The sequence below is a fragment of the Drosophila mojavensis genome, unplaced genomic scaffold (assembly GCF_018153725.1).
Source record: "Drosophila mojavensis isolate 15081-1352.22 unplaced genomic scaffold, ASM1815372v1 contig_136, whole genome shotgun sequence".
Classification (NCBI taxonomy): Eukaryota; Metazoa; Arthropoda; class Insecta; order Diptera; family Drosophilidae; genus Drosophila; species Drosophila mojavensis.
Genome location: NW_025318667.1, coordinates 19,247,461 through 19,266,089, shown reverse-complemented (window position 1 = coordinate 19,266,089; position 18,629 = coordinate 19,247,461). Strand labels below are relative to the sequence as shown.

Sequence of the window (18,629 nt, the reverse complement as noted above, 5' to 3'; positions counted from 1 at the left end):
AATGCAAATAGATGTGCGTTGTGCGGCGAGTATATGCAAAAATCTCATGCTGACTGCAACCTCGTCATCATCATCATCAGCAGCAGCATCATGATCATCAAAAACATCATCAACTCAGCAGCGGCAGCAGCCGGAAAATGCAATCGCATCGGGCGGTCATAATACGCTCGATGAGCAGAAAGGCGCAAATGAAAGGGTTTTGGGGTTGATGTGTGGTCGCGAGCTAGCTCTGGCCCTGGTCGGGCCACCGGCTAGTTGATGGTGCTAAAAAATGTTTGCCACAGGCAATGTCATCATCGTCTACATGCTCATCATCAGCAGCATCATGTGTGTGTGTGCGTGTGTGTGTGAAACTTTAAATGCAACATTTTGTTTTTATTTTCCTCCCATTTGACTTTGACCACGCATAAAATCCGTTAGACCCCAATGCTGCCTGCCCAGCCCTGCCCTGCCCTGCCCTGCCCTGTCGCCTCCTCTGCTATGGAATTTCGTTGAGCTTTTATTAGAATTATCTAGGAGGCGCACGACTTTCGTGCTTATGTGATGAATCAGTTTGTAGCAAGAGGGAACGCATTTAGCGGTTGCATCGAATGCGACTCTTATCGCATTACGCCATCTGCCGGCAGTTAAATGAGTTAAGCAGACCCGATTACGGTTAGAAGGATGCTCCATTAGAGCAACAGCAGCAGCAGCAGCCCCACATTAATCCGACCCACTTGCGTGGGCAAACAACGTAATTATATGCAACCGGATAGCTGACAAGCTCCTGCCTCTGCTATTTCACCTACTTTGACTGAAAACCTGTTTAGAGTTGCGAGCTGCCCCCCTTGGGGCGGCCATCTGATCAGCGGGAATAAACACAATTTTAATGTTAGCTATAGATATCTGCATCAGGTTTATATCAAGCGTTGCCCAAGACCTTTAATTTATGCTTTCCTTCAAGCCACACTCAAGTAAATGGAATTAAATGTTTGACAAGCTGTTTTTAACTACGTAAATCGAAGTTTGCTTAAATGTTTTTTGGCAAAGCCTTGCTTCAGTTTATTGTACTCAAAAACTTGCAAAGTTCTTATTTGCTTAAGAAAGTTTGAACTTGATTGACTAGATAATATAACTGAAATTATGATTCACTTAAAAGTTGTTTGTTTTTTTTTTTTTTAGCAAAGCAACAACAAGCTTCAAGCTGCCTCTTAGACTAAAAGTTCTTACTATAAAGTTTGCACGCGATTTTCATTGTGAACCTGTTTGATTTTTAAGTTGAGCTTAAGCTTCTATTTTATTGATAAATCATAACATCATCTAAAGTTCAGTAATGAATCACTTAATTTTATTGACTCATCGCTTTTGGGCAGAGGACTCGCTATGCAAACTATTAAAGGAGCTTGTCCTTGATTATGTTGCGCCTCCGCCTCCAGCTCCTTGGCTAATCGCCAATTGCCAACAACACGTGCTTAATTTGGCGCTCGTCTATATTGTGTTTATTTTATTTTTTTATTGTTGTTGATTTGTTTTGGCGTGTTTTTTTTTTTTTTTTTTGCCATATTTGCACAACCGACACCAGGGTCATAAATATTGTACGTCGCCTTTAATATGCAATAAGCTGTTGTATTTATTTACACAGCTCAACAAATTCCAATGATTTTTTCCATAACTCATTTGGCACACACAGCGACTAAGCGCCTCAGTCTGTGTGTGTGTGTGTGTGTGTGTGCCCCAATCCCAACCTCGATCCCTTCCACCCACCCCAACCCATCCCTCCGCTGTCGGCTGGTTAACCACTTGCCACGCATTTTAAATCATGACATAAACACTTTCGCACATCCCAAGCAGCAACGAGCCAACAACACTCGGCAGCTATTTTGTTTATTTATTTGTCTGTCTGTCTGTCTGTTTGTTTGTTTGTTTGTTTGTTGGCTGTTTTGTTGCCAATGACTTTTATGATTTTTGTGGTCAGGGTTATGCAATTGCAGCAAGGGACACGAATTGAGCTCATCAGCAGTGGAATATGTGTGCATAAATCTATGTATATATGTATATATATATATATAGATATATATAGATATATACATATTTGTTATTTGACACTAAATATATGATATGTTTGCCAAGCAATTAGCTAAACATCATTGCACTTTGTCATTGCAACGGCGAATGCAGTGCAACAATGCAAGCAACAGAGAATGAGTCCAGCTCTAGTCGGGCCTAGCTTAATAAACTTGCCATAATTGAGACATTTATATATACAATGAAATCTTCAGATTGATTTTTCAATTCAATTTTATTTAGATTTAGATAAAATCATTTTTTTCTTTTTTTTTTTTTAATCACCAGTTGATACATTTTCAATATTTTCAACCTTTTCTTTGAAATGCAATTTTCGGTTTGAGTTTCATTTCATTTAAATTTCGCTTGGATTTGAATAAAATCGATTTCTGTTGGGTCTAAAATAAAACAAGTTTCTTTGCTGCTTTTCGTTTGGCTTCTAATTAAATTCTAGTTGAGTCTCGATTTCACTGTAGTTAAGCATCGATAGGTATTAGCTATCGATAGTTAACTATACGGAGAAATCCTCATAATGATTTTTGCAGGGGGATTTTTCTTGAGTGGGGCTCGATATGCCTATCTGATTTCCTTTTGATGAACTTTTTTAATTTATTTTAATTTTAAATTTAATTTAGATTTACAAAATTATTATCAGGCGAAGGTATTCCGATAGAGTATCGCATTTGACCTAACCTCTATAGAAACAGATATATATATATTATATTGAATCCGCAGCATATTTCTAGTTCCAAAACACACTCAGCGTCCTCGTCCGCTCGTCTGCAAATAGAGATCCGGCAATTCATGTGTTTTTGTTACACATGGCGCAATAAAACGTAGAGTAGCCGCTGCAAGAGTGTAAGCCTTATCTAATCGGCGTGGTAGTACGCTCGTACGTTTCAGCCAGCTGGAGTTTGCCTATCTCTGTGCCAGTGCAAATATTGTCACAAGCTGCCAACGACGGGACGGAACGGACTAAGACGTCGTGCTGCTGTCGTCCAACTTATCAGATTTCCCTGCAAAACGGTAGACGACGAAAGATTTCGCAGTAAACCAAACCAAACTGTGCAACTATTTGCACAACTAATAATTCACTTTAGTGTTTCATTTAGTTCAAATATTGATAATGCTTTAGCACAAATGCAGCTCAAATTTGTTGGCTCATCGGGGCTGGACTGTGGGCTGTGGAGTGTGGAGTGTGGAATGTGTCATAATGGCTCTGTCACTGGCACTCTTCTTATCATGCGCGAGACTATTCCTCTTTAGAAGCATGACATGGCCAAAACGAAAAAAAAAAAAGAAAAAAAAAATCAAAATTAAAGTTTAATGTTTTTGAATTCCCCATAGACGATGATAAATACCCAAACAGCCATACAATGTACAATAATTTTTTTTGTTAAATTTTTATTGTATATAAATGTTTTTTTTTTTTTTTTTTTTTTTTTCTCTTTCAAGAAAACATTTTGTGCCAGCTCACTGTTGAGTTCTCAGATTTTAGATCTAAGATCTTGGATCTTGGCATGCAAGTCATGCGACGTGTTTTCAAGGGGGGGAAGGTCTCGTTGAGCATTTCAGATGTTTTTATTGGGGTCTCCCCACACACAACACACAGTCCATACTATCTATGCCTGCATTCACGCTTAAATGTATGTGTGTGTGTGTCTGTGTGTGGGTAAAATGTCAACATCATGTGGCAAGAAGAACCTCCATAAGCTGCTTAGCGTTGTTAGCTGTTGCCCATTTTTGGCTGGATGTGATGCGGCCTGTGATGGCCTTGAGAATCTCTTTTGGCTTGTTTATGGCCACGTCTAAGCGTTCAATTGCTGACAATGCCCACAAAAAGCGAACAGAGGCTCCATTGAAAGCAGCTTTTCCCTTGATGCTCGCCGACATTTCAAGCTTGACTCTGAGAACTGAATTATTTGCAACTTGTTACCCATCAGTCAACTTCACAACTTCAGATTTGCTGCAAAAAGTTCAAAACACACACACACATACACACAGCAGAGCCACAGCACAATTGCAGGCCATGAATTTCAATAAACCTTTGATTCACTTTGATTTCACCTCAGCCAATTGAGCTGCAGCAAGTGGCAGAATATTTTAATTGTTAGCTTTCGAGGTGGGAATTTTAAACAATTTTGCTTAGAATTCAACCTAGAATACAAATTTGCTTATTTCTAAATATCTAAATTGCAAGGGAATTTGATTCAATTTCAATATGGAAGCTCCCTAATACTTTCATTAATTTCGAATTTTAGTTTAATATATAACTTTTAACTTTCATCATTTTACACATGTTTTAAAGTTTATTTTGTAGCCATCATAGTATATGAATATTCTATATATTATGTTTCAATAATTGAAAGAAAATAATGTTTCAATAATTGAAAGAAAATAACTCAATTTCAATCCATATTGAAATTAAGTTTCCACAGCGGTCAACGACGTTCATTACAGAGACTCAGCTTATTCTGGAGTCAAGTTATCTCATGTCATTAAAACTCCTTGTATGACAAACATTTCCCATATCTAAATTTTAATTGATTTCTATGTCAATTCCAAGAGAATTAAATGTTTCATTAAATTTCAATTTCAATATCAATTTCAATATGAGAAACTTTCATAAACTTTGTTTGCTTCGACTTAACTTTAGACTTGGACTTTTCACAGAGAATATATTTCTATAAAATTTTAATTGATTTCAATGAGAATTGCATGCCTTTATTTAATTTCAATTTCAATATGGAAACTATCTTTCACTTGTATTACTTAAACTTTTCGCTGCCTTAAGCTTTCACGTAAACAATTTCATTTCAGAGTTTCATGAATATGATTTTCCCACCTCAGCTTGACTAAAGTTTCCACCAACCTTCGACTTGACAATGACAACTATATAACAAAGTGTAACTTTATAGCTTTCAATGCTCATTATTCGCCGTCTATGCTTCTTGCTTGCGATTAATTGAAATGTAATCAACAAATTGTGCACGTGGCTTATCTGTTTAGAGCTGCAATTCATTGAAGCTCTTGGGACTGTCGGTCTCAATCAGATTTCCAGCTCTCAGTTATGTTTTTATGAAACGCTTTTAATCCATTTTGCTTATCAATCAGCTAAAATGTCGCAAACAGACGGCGGCGGTGCGCGCTCAAACCGAATCTGTGTTGAGAGTTTCGCTTGAATGGGGCTTTCAATCAATGCCATTGGACTCTTTCAATCAGCTTAAGACAAAGAGAAGCTACGGCTGCGAGGAGAGGCGAGGTGCGGCGAGGTTGGGCGATGTGGGGCGTGGTCAGCTGTGGTTTGTTCGTCATTCACCTTGGCAATATCTTGGAGTGCACGCTGAAGCGGAAAAACCAGTAATTAAATGGCTTCACTTTTACGCTTTTTTCTCTTGCTGCGGCCAAGCAAAATATAAAAACAGCCAGCAACAACAAAATTGAAGATGAAGAAAAACACACGCCTTCTGCATTTTCTGTCAGTGTTTGTTGTTTTTCGCCTGTTTAGTGCCAGAGCGCAGAGCGCAGAGCGGCCACCAGACACAAGCAAGCACTGTACTAACCCGTCCAATTTGTAATTGAAACTTTCATTTTCATTTCTTTTTTTTTTTTCACTTCGTCTTCTTCTTTTTCGCATTTTCAGTGTTTTACTTTTTTGCTTTTTAAGCATGTAGGTACCTAATGAAAAACCGGCACAGCTCAAGATCTGTGACTGTGCAGCCGGTTGAGCAATGAACCAACCAGTTGACATCGCTGCTGCTGCACACCGAATTGCCATGATACACTCACTCATTCACTCACTCTCAGTCTCTCACTCACTCAGTCACCGCTTGTGTCTATTTGACAGACTCTGCAAATTGCAATTATATTGAAATTTGAGCTTTGTCGCATCAACAACTTGCAATGAAAATTGTTGGGAAAATCGAGCATGCAAATGGAAATGAAAGTGGAGACTGTGCAAAACTGAAAATAAATATGTTAAAGGGCGACAAGAGTAGCCAAAAAATAAAAACTATAAAAAAAACCCCACCCAAAAAAAAGAAAAGTTAATTATTTGCCTCTGCAGTTCATGTCTCATGTTGCCTTTCACAAATAACTCATATGAAATATGAATATATTGCTAATGCCAGAATATTGAATTGGCAATTGGCAAATGGCAGATTCGATTGATTTGTGGACTTTTGGCTTGTGCATTATAGTTTTTGGTATTTGCCTTCAATAGCTTCTCGTTGGCCTTTCACCGGCGCCGGTATCATGCTGGCCCGGCTAAGGCGAGTAAACAAATTGGCTTGAAATTTGATGAGTTTATGTGAGCGCTGCCGACGATGACGACGACGACGACGACGGCGTGCGAGACGTCTCCGTGCAAAAGGGTGAGAAGTTGCGTAACGGGTGTCCGTCTGCCCACTTAAATGGCGGGGCGTGGCTGGGTGCCTTGCCTGGCTGGCGTATACCTCTAATGAATGACATGCTATACTAATGAATGAGAAGCGACACGTTGCCCGTTAGTGCCGGTTACCTGTGCACAAATCAATGGCTCGACTTTAACAAATGATGAAATACGATACCTGGCCGCATGGCCGTTGCTGTTGCTGTTGCCATTGGCTCTGGGTGGCGCGTTGGTAACACAAATAGCCAGAGACAGAGTGCAGCTAGTGTAAATGAAACCCAAGCCAAAAACTAAATAACGGGGCCAATAGCAGCAGCAGCAGCAGCAGCCGCAGCCGTTGAGAGGGGTAAAGGGTGCAGGGTGGTGGTGAGACAATTGGGAGTATCCGCAATAGGCTGAACACTGGGCATGTCAACTTAAACTTGTCTACCGTGGAGCGTCAAACGAGCGAGTAAAAAATTAAGCGCAATAAATAACGTATACGCCGCATAAGCCAACGCATATCAAGCCTGTCCGGCGCCTCAATGATGGCAAAAAATTGCCCGTAAATGAACAAAAAATAATTAAAAATGCATTTTTCATTAAGGCATTAAAATGCACAAACACACACACACACACACACACACACAAACACACACATAGACAGAGAGCAATTGCACATTCACAGATGCCGGCAATGCCATTCATTTAATTCATTTATCTGTGGGGGGGCATTTGGGGCGGTTGGCCCGACCAGTTCATTGATTACAACGCCATGCCCAGAGCTGGCGTCTCTATATGGCTGCGGTCCCCTCCCCGGGCCGATCTTCCGTTCGGGACTCAGCGCCAGCAGCAGCCACTTCGGCCACTTTTATGTCATTTGGAAATTATCATTAAAGCCCGTTGTGAGGCATGTTGAGCTGAGCGGACGGTCGGGGGTATTTACAGCACAGATATGACCACTTCATTTTGCAAACAAACAGCAGCAACAACAGCAACAGCAACAACAATAACAATGATAACAACATCAGCAGCAACAGCAACAACTTCAACTTCAACTGTTTGGCCGGTCGGCTTGGCAGCGGGTTGCGGCGCGTGACGGTCATTGAAACAATGCGCGAAAAAACGCATGAAATTAAAACAATAAAAGCCAACAACAACAACAACGACAAGCAGCAGCAACAACAATGCAAACCGGCAACAACAAAATGTTCAGTTAAGTTTTAATTTTCACAAGTGTGAAAAATACTATTGAAAAGGCCGCACACAAAGTGCGCCTCGGCAACGAGCTATTTCCGCCTCGGCAGCATAAAAAAAAAAGCAGAAAAAAAATCAAATAAAAGCAACTCTGCGAAACTGTAGAAAAAGAAGAAACAATTATGCTGCCACTTGTCGAATATTTAATACGCTCAACTTTTTCATCACACGTAACTCCAAACCTTTCCAGAATCTTTAAGAATGTAGTTCAAATGACTAACTTGTATTAAATATTTTAATTTCTGTTTTTCTTCATTTGTTGTCGGATTCAAATTCATTCATTCAATCGTGAATATCGCGTTTAATTTAGCTAACAGAGCTATCAAATTGATCTGCTCTAAGAAAGAAAGAAATATATAAGGTGATATATTATTTTACTTTGAGGGAAAAAATCATAGATAGAGAATTAATTTTGATTCTCGAATCTTTATAGTATATATGTATATAAAATATCGTAAAACCTAAAAAACATGTATATATACATATATTTAATATTCAATTGATAAGACCCTTAAATAGAGTAAATTAAGTAGTTTAAAGTAGTATAGTCTGCAGGAATGTACTAATATATACCCTATTAAAATTGATCAAAAGATAAATGAAGCCATCAAAGATCGATATTTATCGAGAAGCTGTTATCAGAATATAAAATAAACGATATTAAAATATAACAAATGAGTTCTTATAGAAATCGATATATAGTAATAAACTATTATCACAAAATTATATATAGAATTATTGATCTATCCAAAGGCTCTTCAATCTAAAATATGTTTATATAAAAATTAGTTTTTATATATGCTATTCAACATTTTGTTATGTAACATTATTATATAGCTACTCCCATTCGACATATGTAATGGGTATATAAAATAATACGAACTGGCAAAAGAAAAAAAAGAATCTCGTCATGAAAAGAATGTCGCTCACTGTTGCCATTGTCGTTGTCACTTTGCTGAATTGCTTTTGGTCCGCAGTGTTAAATTCTGTGCTTATATTATATGGACGAGCAGCATAATCCACTTGCTCTGTGCCATGCAGCTGACCTGAAATAGCTCAAATTTGTGTGTGGAATATTAATCATGGACACGAATCGAAGCCGAACAACGGCTCTTCTTAAATGATCAAATAAAAGATCTGCAAAAATTTAATACATCTTTGATCACACATAAAATAATAAGAAATAAATAAAAGTACATATAATAAACATATAATATACAAAGATTCATAATGGATTAAAAATTACCTTCACAGCAATTGTTTTTGAATTAAATAATTGTATTGAAATTTTATAGCGAATTGAAATGTGATTAAATTGCAGCTGATTCAATTGAGGCAACGATTGCAGATATGCATAGACGAATAGCTACCGCCACATATGGAGCTGGAGACTGGCGAAAAGTGAATGTCTGGAGATATTTGGAGTGCTCCAAAAAGACTGAGCTGAAGTCAACGATTATTTCTAAGCTCGATAAATAACCGCAGCCAAATGAAAGTGAAATCCGAGCAACATTTGTTGTTTTTCTATTTGGCTATTGTGTGTGTGTGTGTGTGTGTGTGTGTGTGTGTGTGTGTATATATTTTGGCCATATTTGTGGCTGATTTGCTAGTCATTCGGCTGTCTTCTGCTCTTGGCTCGCGTTCCGCATTGTTGTGGGCTTATGCAATAAGCGATTCCCAACCTCTATAGCAATACTCCATGACAATGATGTGTCACATTTTGGCTACGGATGCGGCAATCTCTGCGGCGTCTGTGGCTTCCACTTCAGTGTTGGCTATGGTGCTGCTTTGGCATAGCTGTAGCTGCAAATCGGAAATGAAATCAAAATGGCTAAAATCAATTTTCATTTGCTTTGACGAGCAGTTGCAGTTGTTAATGTTGCTGTAGTTGTTGCTGTTGTTGTAGCAAAGTGAAGTAATCTCAGTAAACAGTAAAGTAAATAAATAAACTGATGAGCGCCAGGCTAGCAATATTGTTGTTGAACAACAACAACAACAGTAACACAGCAAATACAAAATCGAACTGAAGAAATGCCAATCATGCGCGATAATAACAACAATAACAACAACAACAACAACAACAGCTACAGCTACAGCATTTACCAAACATGATGGCAAATGATGACACAGTGCTGGGTAACGTATGTATAAAGCGATGATGTACTCAAGCTAGCTTTTGGACGCAACATGTCGAAAATCAATTTAATGCAGTGCAATCAAAAGTTAAAATTGAACGACCGTGCAGACAGCGCAGTTAAAAGTGCTGAGAGCGCAACACCAAACAAACAAACAAACAACAACAACAACAACAACAGCAGCAGCAGCAACAGAGCTACAACAACATCGCCAACATCAGCGTGGAGCCATTGCTTTGATTAGTTGCATAAAAGCGGCAAAAGGCAACAGGATGAGTTATCTGAATCTGAATAGCACAAATGATGACTTGACTTCAATTTTTCGATTGTCAACCGAAATCACGTTGAGCCATCTGAAGAGATTTCATAATGCGACACTTTCAACGGAAGTGTGACTAAGCACCAATACGGCGCGAGAAAAGTTTAAAGCATTTGCGAAAGTTGTGCTTCATATTAATATAATAATACATTAGCATATTCTTGGCATTTATATGCGTCTACTAGACGAATCAATGTGTATATAAAATATATACTATATAATATCTTCTATATCTATATCTATATCTATATCTACATCTACATCTACATCTATATCTATATCTATATCTATATCTATATCTATATCTATATCTATATCTATATCTATATCTATATCTATATCTATATCTATATCTATATCTATATCTATATCTATATCTATATCTATATCTATATCTATATCTATATCTATATCTATATCTATATCTATATCTATATCTATATCTACATCTATATCTATATCTATATCTATATCTATATCTATATCTATATATATATATCTATATATCTATATCTATATCTATATACAGCCAATTAATATTGTCATTTATATACTTTTTATTCATTTCTGAAAATCAAAAGTAAATTTAACGAATTTTAATAATATTAATATGAATTTTACAAACTTTACAAAATTATAAATACAAAAAAAAAATAAAGTAAAATAAAATAAAATAAAAAAGTGCTTTAAACAAATTTTTTATAATAACCATGAAAATACTCTACGCTAAAAAAATCTTCTGACTTAAAGTTAAATCAAATGCTTTAAAAATGCTCTAAAATACTGCGTAAATATTAATTTATCTCAATTTATTATTTGCCCAAGTATATTTATTTATATTTGTTATATTTACTTGCAGAAATGTTGCAATAAATAAATCCAAAGTTATGTTTTTCTTTTTCAATTCAATTTAAATTTTAATAAGTTTTTAATTTAAAAAAAAAGTTGTTTTTTTTTTTTCAAATGATTAATGTGATTAATGTGTGTTACAAAATAACTGTATTTCAAGCAATTATTCATTTATTATGGACTTCATGCAATGTTGACCTCTCTTGCTCTCTCTCCCTTTCTTTCGTTTGCTCTATATCTCATTTTCTTTTGTCTTCTCATCCTGTATCAATTTCATGTCATTATTTATTCAGCTTGATTTTATCATTATTATTATTATTATGATTTTTTTGTAATTCAAAGTCCAGATTTGAATTTAAATTGGTTTCAATTTGACCAGCTCGAAAGAGCTTTCAATATTTATTTGTAATTCAGTTACTTTCAATTTCAAGTTCATCTGTTTCAATTTCAATGCATGTGGGACTCACGTTTTGAATGTCTAATAATATTTTGAAATGTTTTTTTTTTTTTTTTTTTTCACATTGGACTCGAGTGAATGCATTTTTCCCACTTACAAAACGTAACAAAAAGCCGCTGACCATAACAATGTCCTAACTGGGCGACCTTTCTTTAAGCTTCAATGTCTGGGCTATATGTGCGTGCGTGTGTGAAAAGCTGTTAGGAATTTGCATAAACATGCCATAATATGCGATTATCATATCGGCATAGACATCGTTTCGTATATGGACTACACACACGGCTGACCACGCCAACGCCACCTTCACTTTCGACGCGGAGTTAGCTGCTGTAGCTGGTTTTATTTTATTTTAGTTTATTTTCATATTTTTTTTTTTTATGTTTATTTGTTGTTGTGGAAAAATTGTGTCAACAATTTGTTGGCCGAGCTGTTGCGCCCTGGCCTAACGAGCCACATAAACATTTGAATATTTCGGGCATGTGCAAGTGTTTCCGGCTATCACAACTGAATGTATTACATGTGTGTGGCTAGTTGGGCAACGAGGGCAGTGGGGACATACACAAATGGCTGGGAGATGCGATTCCCACACTTTGGCACGCCTTAAGTGGCAAGTTATGCAATGTCTTCGCCCATCCGGCAGCATATAAATCATAGCTGTGCGCTTGCAGCAGCAAGGCGGCGACAACAATTGGACTTTATTGAATTGAATTGAAGCGAATTGAAGTGCGTTGAATTCAATTCAATTGAAAGTTGACTTTTGTTCGCACATCAAACTAATTAGCAGTCAGACGCGCTCAATTATGAGAGCCCACAACAGCAGCAGCAAGAGCAGCAGGGGCAGCAGGAGCAGCAGGAGAAGCTGGAGGAGTCAGCGTCAGAGTGAACAAGTTGCAGTTTTAGAATTGTTTGATTTATGGCTTGAAAGTTGCTCGACCTTTTGGGGAATGTTGTAGCTGCAGCAATTCCCGTTACAGCCTCGCACTGGTTAACGTTGCGTATGAGTAATCGCTAAACGATTTACGGAAATTGCCATACGACATTTATTTAATTTATATTCTTTTGTTGCGATGCCAGCAACGCTGGCTGATGTTGCTGCTGTTATTCTTGTTATTGTTGTTGTTGTTGTTGTTGCTGCTGCTGCGACTGCTGCTGTGAATTTTTTGGTTAAATTAGTAATTAATCGATATAAATTAACACATTTATCGTTTCAACGGGGGCGAATCTCCGATTTCCGAGGCAAGACCGAACGTGTTTTTTAGGCCACACCGACGATATAATACACTTGCTGTGACAATGGTTTTTAAAGTGAGCTTTTTTGTGATCTATTATCATATAATATAACTCTTATAATACCCATTGATCTCTGATCAAAAAAATGTATAGTAGTCTAATCTTAAACAAGCGATGATCACAAGTTAAGCTAAGCTTGCAATAGTATAGAAAAACTTTAGGAGTCCTGAAGTCCTGAAAGTCCTGAAAGAAGCAGAAGTTCATTAGAATATCCACATCCAGCAAATCAAAATTCGCATTCAATTTTAGCCAGCATAGCAGAACCTATATAAAGCTTATATCAATTGATCTGCTGATGCTGTTCAACACGTCAGATAAAACAGATACAGCCCCAATGGTAGAGCATATAAACAAGCGCAAAAACAAATCAAAAGCGAAACGCATGCCATCAGAAATGTAAATTTAAATTCCCGAGTTTCGGCTAAGTTGACTGAGTCATCGGATCTGTTGAACAGCGCTTGGTAGCCGCTAATCTGTTTATTGAATTACGTTTCGTGTCTTATCGATGAGCACACAAATGGGCAACAACAACAGCTTGTTATATCTTCACTTCAGTTAGTCCGTAAATCAAGGGGTATTATTCGCATCGGTTCAGGATGCCGCAAAGTTCGCACTTTTGAGTTTTTTCGAGTACAAAATTTGCTGCTCATTGAGGGCAACGGTTAATGAAACATATTCCGAGCTAAAGATAAAATAAAACATGTATTTGAAAACTTAACTAAAAAGCAGAAATACGAAAACCAAAACAGGCCAGATTGCTTGAATTGAATATGTCCGACTAGGAGATACCCTGAAGGGACTGATATTATAATCATTCTCTGTTATTTTGTGTACTTTTAGAGTTTAGTAATGATATTTTATTGTTAAATCATTAAGGAATTGAGGTTTGACATTCACAGTCTGAAAATCGAACTCTATATTTAACACACAAAAATGTATAGCTCTTACGGTATAAAAGTCACTCTGAGGTCAATCGATAGGCCTTTATCGATCATAAACAAATGGGATGTTTTATTGCAGATTAATTAAAATATCCGTACTGCTGCTGATCTATAAGAATATATATACAGACGGACGGATACCCGGACATGTCTATATCGACTCAGCCAGTCGTCCTGATCACGAGCATATACATATATAAGTTAATAGTTAAGTTAATAGTTTCTCCACGCCCCCTTCCGGCAGCTGCACACATTTTCACTAAACCATTATGCCCAGATTTTCCATTTTCAGTGGTTTCGGGGTATGAAAAAAAAAAAAACAGCAAGCACGAAAACTAATTGAAAGTTCCTGTAGCGAGATCGTGTCTTACTTAGCCTGGCCGCAATACAGGCCAAATTGATTCTTGCTGTTTATTTTTTCCGCCGTTGCATTTACCGTTCCATGCGTGTATGAGTGACTGAGCGTCTGCGTGTGTGCGTGCGTGTGTATTGGTGCATTAACTAACTGTAGTATCTGCGAGTGCCCCATTTAACGTCGTCAATCAATTGATTGATTATGAAAACCAAGCACGCAAAGCATAATCAATGATGATTACAATGATGAAGCTGCCTCTGCTGCCGCGGCTGCTGTTGCTGACGATGATGATAATGATGATGATGATGATAATCTGAACTGTTAGCATATTTATTTATTAATATGAAACAGCATCAACTGTCGGTCAGCCGCTGTCGAGCGATGCCAACATAAATACAAATTGTTATTAATGTTTGCTTTAGTTTAGTTTATTTGCTCGTGCGATTTGTTATTTCTTCTTTTGCCCATACATAAATACATTCATTTGTCTTGTCCGCTTCCTCTACGCCTGAACTCCACTCCACTCCAATCGAGCGCAAGGTTATTCTGGATGCAAGCGAGAACAGTCCAGCGGGCATTCGACTCGATGTCTCTGCTAGTCGACTTTGCAGTTATGTTAGCTGCAGTTTCACCGTCACCTTGTTACAGTTTCAATTGATTTTTCATATGATACAAATATATGTATATATATATATATATATATATGTATATCGATATATATGTATATCGATATATATGATCAGACCCGGTTTGGATCGTGCGTCGCGACTCAAATATGCTGGACCGGCGTATCGGCCATGTGCCGCGCGAGAAACCGGCTTGACACGTTGCCAAAGTTAGTTTGATATTGTTTATTTTTATTTTGTATTTGTTTTTATTTTTTTGGTATTTTTTTTTTTCAAATGCCAATGGCTGCCGACTTTTACTGTGCGCTGTGTGTTTTGTTAAACTTGAACTTGCGAGACGATGCGTAGCCAGCGCAGCTTTAGCCTCAGCGAATGCGAATGCGAACGCCAGCATGTGTGTCCGTCGACCATAGTAAGCTGACCCATTGGTGAGGCCACAATGCGAAAATATTGCTCGCCGGGCATGCCTATCTCCTTACGCGGAGAGGGTGGGGCAGGTGTGGTGGGCTCAGGTGTCAGTTGCAAGATACCAAGTGCCCAGTTGGCCGTTGCCTTGCAAGTTGGTTGGCTTTGCTAGTTGATACTCATAGTTGGTAAGGCTTGTGAAAGTTCAGTTCAGTTCAGTTCAGTTCAGAAAACTTTCAAGTGCAGCTGCTAAACTTGACAAGCTCTGGAGCCGAAACTTGCAAACGGATTCGTTAGATTCACCTGACTGTGCTCCATGCTTGAGGGTATTTCAACCCAACCTTGCCCTGCTCTACCCTGCCCTCCGCTGCGCTGAATGGCACAAAGTCCTATCATAACTGTTGACATAGAGGACATGCCATAGCTTAAGGAGCAGCCAGCTCTGGACTTAAGCTGCTTATGAATTATTTGGCAATAAATGTCAGCCCCAGCGCCAGGGCCACTCGATTGAGCCTGTGGCAGCAATCGTTAGGCAAATATTATCAGCTTATACTTAAAATGCATTCAACTGAGGCGAACGACTTCCGATGTGGCACTGAACTGCATAATATCCCCAATTAAAACCAACTTAGGTTGATAGTAGGGAATGCAAATAATAATAATAGCAATATTATTCTGTTCTATATAAAGACACTTTATTCAATGCAAACAAAGAAGAGAAGACGCGCAGTTAACAGAGAGATGGATATAAATACTTAGCACTTCAGGCTTTGTAGGCCTAATTTGAGAATCACAAAGAGAGGTGATAATATGAGCAGCGTAAGGCTGAAGCTGTAATCAAGTGATATAATAATAAAACACGAGACAGCGACAATTCGATTGCTACTCAATGCGGGGCATCCAGTGAGTCGATCATTTCAGCTTTTGATTAGCAATTAAAAAATTATTACCTGATGCGATGCCAAAGTGGAATGAACTCAAAAAACTCTATGCGATTGTTGTTGTCGTTTGGCTGGCCTGGCTTGGCTTGGCATGGCTTGGCTTGGCTTGGCCAGTCCCACACAGAAGAGCGAAAGTTGCAGACGCTCTGGCTTTTGTCAGTTTTTGGTCAGAGCTTTCGCATAAACGTCGGCGATTTAGTGTCACGAAAAACTTTGCCATTTGAAGCGTTTTGGCCGCGCTTATGGAAACCCGTTAGCAGCGCCAGTCACGGTCCATCCAAAGACAAAAGATCGCCGGATCGCTGGCTGATCGATGATCTTTTGCGCTATGGCCAAAAGACTTTCTTCGCGTTGAATGACCGAGAGACCGAAATGAAAATCGAGCAAAAATTCATTTGATTAATTGTTTGAGCACACACACAGCGACAGAAAAAGACAAAACAAATGCAGCTAAAAATGGCAACTCCATAAAGCCATATCTGGATTTCGCAAGAAAAGTCAATGGATACGCATGACTTTCATGTCTTTTCATTCACATACATGTATATGTATATTTAGCATTATTTGGGTTTATTGTTCGGCTCGTCTCTTATACATTTGACACCAACAGGAACTCCGAATGCATGTTGCCTGTGTGTGTGTGTGTGTGAGGGCGTGTGTATGTGTGTGTGTGGGTGCGAGTGTGGGTGTTTGTCATTGTTGAAGCGAAAGCAAAGCTAAGCCATTAATATGCATGATGAGCTTTTTGCGAATCCAAAACGTACTCTGTCTTAAAGGTTTAGAAAATACACAAATTTGTGTAAAGAGAGGAAAATAGAGTATATATGCAAATATAGGATATATATTGTATACATATATGAAGTAGATATTGTAAATGGCAAATTGGAGTAAATTGGTTTTGATTAAATATATGTAAGAGGCGTAAGGAATCATGACAGTCTATATAGAGTATATTCTGCATTAGGCTGACGAAATGAGTCAATTTTGTCTATCCGTATGAATAACCGTATCGATCTCAGAACTTAGAAGAGCTAGAGGCTTGCAATTTTTATGTAGTTCCCTTATTAGCATGCGCGAATCAAGTTTATTAATCAAAAATCAACAACTTTACCCGTTTTGATATTATACATAGATTAATATTCATATCGGAAGTCAGCAATTCATTTTTTAGTTTATTTAATAATGTTAACTTACTTGCTGTTTGCTTGTTTATAATATACTTATGCAAGCTAATGACCATAATTATTATAATTAAAATCGCTGATAAATCGAGTCTCAGGGTATCTCTCAGTTAGACACGACAGGCGTAAGCTTCCTTAATTTTTTTATTTATTATTATTTTTTTTTAATTTTGATCTCATTTCGACAGTTAATAAGTCCACAGTAGAAGCATTTTTCATGCCGTTTGACTTTTCAATCCCAGAACTTTATGTAAAGCATGTAAGCAGACAGATATTTATGCCTGAAGCTGCTCGAGCAACCCGATTCAACCGGCTACAAACTCGTCTCGGGTTTCACAGTAAATCTGCGCTTAACACATATCATCGAGTATGTTAGCTGTGCTATATCTACATATAATCTTTGGAATAATTAATTGGTCATTTACATTTTTTTTTTTTTTTTTGCATCAATATAGTTTGCGCAATCAACTCTGCCAGTGAATTAATTTTATTTGCTAAAACTCAAGTATTCGGCTACAATAAACGTGTGCTTAAAGTAGAAATTAAAAAATATAAAAAAAAACTGAATATTCATCAGGCTTTAAGAACCTGCCATTAAATGCAGCCAGCGTCTAACAACTAGATTAGTTTGTTCTTTCTGCATGTATGTGTGCGTGTGTGTGTGTTTTCTCTGCCAAGTTCAGGGCAGACATCAACAACAACTAGATGTACTACTACAAGAACAACGAGCTCTTGACAGAGGACTTGAGAGGCGGACGCCCTTCAATTTTTTGCAACATTCTTTTTCGGATGCATTTGGCTGCACTCTAATTACATTTGAAGTGTGGCCATTGGCCAGCTAGAGCGAGCAAACTTATCAACATGCTCATCACCATCATCATCGTCGTGGTCATGATGGTCATCATCATCATTATCATCAGCAGCATGATTGCTGCATACTTGAGCAATGAAAAGGGGGCTTAACTCTAGACCAAAGACTCTTGCCTGTGCGCTCAAGCATACGACTTTGTTTTCTAATTTGGCTTTAACCTTTGCCAAAGAGTCAGCTCCAAACTCCCATTATCCAGAGGGCGCACACAGAGAGAGAGAGAGAAAAAAAAGAGGAAGATAAAAACATTAAAAAAAAAGTAAAACCCACAGCAACAAGGAGAGAGAGAGAAGGAGAGGTGGAGCGAAAGAGATAGAAAATACAAATGGTACAGTCAAGAGTTGTGGACATGAAAACGAGCCCCAAAAGTGGAGGTAATTGAACCGTGGCATATAACCTTGACTTAACCGTGGAATTTTGCAACTCGTTGCCGCTTCGCTTGTCGGATTTCCTCGTTGTACATCTCTCTCTCTCCCTCTCTCTCACTGAGTTGACCCCCGAAATAATAATGGTCAGCCGGGCATCAGGTGGGTACCCAGCGTTGCGCCAACGGCAATGTGAAAAATTCGTGCATCGCTTGTCATATATTCGAT

At 38.0% G+C, this 18,629-nt stretch overlaps 1 protein-coding gene across 1 annotated transcript in view; it reads left to right on the top strand.

Moving 5' to 3' along the window:
* LOC6584245 overlaps positions 1 to 18,629 on the top strand; it is a 107,738-nt gene that overhangs the window by 59,936 nt on the left and 29,173 nt on the right. The window lies entirely within an intron of this gene.